We start from the raw sequence: 4,216 nt of genomic DNA on the forward strand, positions 1-4,216 counted from the left end.
TCACTTTGTCACCCAGGCTGCAGTACAATCATAACTCACTGCAGCCTTGAACTCGTGGCTTTAAGTGACCCTCCTTATTCAGCCTCCCAAATTGCTAGGACTACAGGCCTGAGCCACTGCTCTCAGCCTAGTTAAACTCTTAAGTACAGTAAATGCAGTCTAAAGTCAGTAAAATTTCCAATCGGGTGCTTCTGAAGTTAAAGATTCTTGCCATGTGCCTTTGAATTCTAGGAACAATTTTTATAATTTTAAATTTTTGATCTGATTTCATATTCTAAGTACTTCAGGCACAAAATTTATAACATCAGATAATGCTAAAAACCTTCAAAAAGCAAGTTGTCTCACCTACTAGCTCTCTCAACAAGGTAGTTTCTTCTGGCCCTTTTAGGTGTTTTTTCTTAAATTGCTCCACATTTTTAAGTAATATGCTTATATTATTGTTCATTCACTCATTATCTCAATTAATTGTCATGTGAATTCCTTCTCTGTGTCAGTGTTCCAGGAGCCAGTTGTCGAGCTTGAACAAGACACTCAGAATCTCTGCTCCTGGATAGCTGACACGTGAATAAGGAAACAACACACACACATACAGACCTATGCATATCAGACTGTGAGCAGTGCTTTGAAGAACACTAGTCCAGAAAAAGTACCCAGGCATCAGTGTCAGGGGAGGGTGGAGTGTAGCAGGGTGGTCAGGGAAGGTTCCCTTCAGGGAATTGTATTTGAAAAGTGTAAACACCAGGCAAAGAATTCAGGGCAATGACTCTTGGACAGGGAAGAGTTAGGGTGCCAGAGACCACTCAGGTGAAGGAACCAGAAAGGGTAAGAGCAAAAGTGCAAGAGACACAAAGAAACCTGGAAACATAGGGCCTATGAATCATGCCAAGACACTGGAGCTTTCATTTCTTTGTTCAGTTCTCTGTTCTAAGCTGAAGTTTTGGTTAATTTCCAGAAAATATACTGCAGTGGGTAATCCGCCCAGAGGCTCCTCAGTCTTCAAGTGGGAAAGATGAAGGTGGAGGTCCGGGAGGTAATAAGTCTGATTAAGGATATGTGTTACATATATTGAGACCCCATCTCTAAATAAAAAATAGCTGGGCATTGTGGCAGGTGCCTATAGTCCCAGCTACTTGGGAGACTGAGGCAGGAGGATCCCTTGAGCCCAGGAGTTGGAGGTTGCTATGAGCTATGACACCACAGCACTCTACCAAGGGTGATAAAGGGAGACTCTGTCTCAAAAAAAAAAAAGGATATGTGTTAAAACAGGACTTCCTATCGTATTTGAAACAGACAAAGAGTGAATAACAAGTCTAGCATGAATACTTGCTATGTGGGAAAGACATATTTTCATTTTGTGATTTGTGGCAATCCATGGCCTACTTGGGACAGCAAGACCCAGAGCCTTTTAGTCAGTGGGACCTAGATGACTCTGTATTGTCCAACCTGAATCCCACTTTCTTGTGGAGAGTCAGGCACACAAAAGTCCTCAATAAAATATGTCTTCTTGAACAGGGAGACTCAAATTCAGACTCACTCACACAAGCTCTCTCTAGCCACAACCCTGCACTGCCTTCCACATTCACACATCCTCCAAGCTGGTGGCTCCTAACTTAACAGATCTCTTTCCCCTCATAGGAAAAGTCATTAGAGATGATTCTCCCCTGAGTCATCAAGAGTTTAATTTCTCAGTAGAATGAAACAGCTACAAACTCTGTAGGGAATCTAGGGATGGGTGTGAGGGAAAGGAACCTGTGAGAGGAGCAAGGGAGGTTTGAAATGGCTTGGAAGATATTTGTAGTTGATTGAGGAAAAGTCACTGTAGCTCCATCTATAAATGAGTGAAACTGCCTCTGAGCTACTGGAGGGTCTGTGGTGTGGCTAATTTGCAGAGAAGGCACATGATGTGGGTTTTCTGGATTTTACCCCTGTAATACTAACACTCTGGGAGGCCAAAGCAGGTGAATTGCCTGAGCTCAGGATTCAAGAACAGCCTGAGCATGAGTAAGACCCTTCTCTTTAAAAAAAAAAAAAAAAAGCCAGGTGTTGTGGCAGGTACTTGTAATCCCAGCTACTTGGAGGCTGAGGCAAGAGGATTGCTTGTGCCCAAGAGTTGGAGATTGCTATGAGCTATGACACCATGGCATTCTATCCAGGCAGACAAGGTGGGACTCTGTCTCAAAGCTAAAAAAAAAAAAAAAAAAAAAAGTATTGAATAAAAATAGAACGGAAAAATGGACTACAAAGGTCCATCAAACACTTGGTGGGAGGCCATCTGCCTTGTTAACGCACAAAAGAATGTCTTACCGCATAACAAAGTAGACAGCCCAGACAGCCTTGTTTACATCTATTCTAACTAAAAACTTTCTCTCTCACTAGAACCAAAGCCAGCAATTCATTCATGTCCATCATGCTCTCTGGTCTTCTCTACTCAGAAATTCCTCAGTCAACAAGTAGAATGCACCCACTCCTCTCAGATCTTCCCAGGAACATCTGGAAGAAAACACCTCAGACCAGAAACTCCCTGCCCCAGGGATGAGAATCAGGTGCAGCAACGTTCTGATCCAAACAGGAGGAATGACAAAACCGAAGGTCAAGAAGTCAAAGAAATGTCAAAACCCTCTCATAAAAAGACACAGCAGAGCAGGATTTCAAGGATATTTTCCTGCCCACCTAAAGGAGAAATGGGGAGCTCTAGGGAGGGTGAAAGAATGATAGAGGAAGAACCCAGACCAGACCAGAAAGTGGGTCCAGAGGATACAGAGAAATTATGTGTGGCAGTAGGGATCTCAAGAATTGTAAACATCAAGAATGGAGAGTGTGTGCAAAGTTTCAGGGATAAGTTAAACCTCACACACCAGAGGACACAAACAGGAAAAGCCCTACATCTGCAGGGACTGTGGGTAAGGATTTAGCCGTAAGTCAACCCTCCTCATAAACCAGAGGACACAAACAGGGAAAAAGCCCTACATCTGCAGGGACTGTGGGTGAGGATTTACTGTAAGTCAACCCTCCTCATACACCAGAGGACACAAACAGGGAAAAAGCCCTATGTCTGCAGGGACTGTGGGCAAGGATTTAGCTGTAAGCTACACCTCCTCACACACCAGAGAACACACACAAGGTAGAAGCCCTATGTCTGCAGGAACTGTGGGCGAGGATTTAGTCAAAAGGCAACCCTCCTCATATACCAGAGGACACACACAGGGGAAAAGCCCTACCCTAACTCTAACCCTAACCCCTAACCTTAAACTGACCCTAACCCCTAAACCCCAACCCTCACCCTAGCCCCAGCCCCAACCCCTAACCCTCTCTCTAACCCTAACCCTGAATTCTAAATACAACCCCACCCTTAACACTAATCCTAACCCATAACCCTACCCTTAACCACTGTTTCATTCTTCCAAAAAGGAAGTGATATAGTTCTACACCCAATCCCCACTCCAACTTCTCAGTCCTCCTCTTCCAGTTACACTTGCCCACTCCTTTTGGGAAGAGTACCTCCTCCTTAATACTAATGGAAACCTGGCCATTAGAAATCACAGCCCCCACACTATTACCCCAGCTACAAGCAGACTTTCCTCAAGTGTGAGCAGAATCTAACCCCCTTGTACTGGTCCTATCCCCCAGAAGTGGTCCAACTTCTGGCTGGAGCCTCCCCCATCCATATCTGGCAGTACCCAAAGAGCCAGCAAACCCACTTGGGTGTAGCCCCACATGTCTGGTGTTTGCTAAAAGCTGAGATCCTAACTCCTTGCCAATTGACCTAGAACACGTCATTCCTTCCAATCAAGAAGCCAAGAATGGCAGACTACAGGCCCGCCCAAGACCTCTGGGAAGTAAATAAGCGGATAGAAACTATCCACCTGACTGACCCAAACCTGTGCAATCTTCTAAGTCTCCTCCCACCAGAATTCCAGGTGTTTACAATTCTGGACCTGAAAGACGCTTTCTTCTCCATCCCACTGGCCCTGGCCAGCCAACCAATCTTTGCCTTCCAAGATCCAGAATCCAGGATGATAGTCCTACTCTCCTGGTCAAGGCTTCACCAGGGTTTCAAGAACTCTCCCACATTATTTGGAGAAGGCAGAACTGACTGTGATTACTCAGGCTGTCAGATGGGGAAAACACAAAGTCAGAAATATTTATACTGACAGCCGGTATGCCTTGGGCACAGCTCACACCACAGTAAAAATATATAAAGAGGGGGCTGGCTCGG

At 44.9% G+C, this 4,216-nt stretch overlaps 1 pseudogene; it reads left to right on the forward strand.

Annotated features, from left to right (window-relative positions):
- LOC100940489 overlaps positions 1-2,712 on the forward strand; it is a 13,161-nt pseudogene extending 10,449 nt beyond the window's left edge.
- The last annotated feature ends 1,504 nt before the right edge of the window (positions 2,713-4,216 follow it).

This window comes from Otolemur garnettii, unplaced genomic scaffold, assembly GCF_000181295.1.
Source record: "Otolemur garnettii isolate 467f Iridium unplaced genomic scaffold, OtoGar3 scaffold00364, whole genome shotgun sequence".
NCBI classification, from domain to species: Eukaryota; Metazoa; Chordata; class Mammalia; order Primates; family Galagidae; genus Otolemur; species Otolemur garnettii.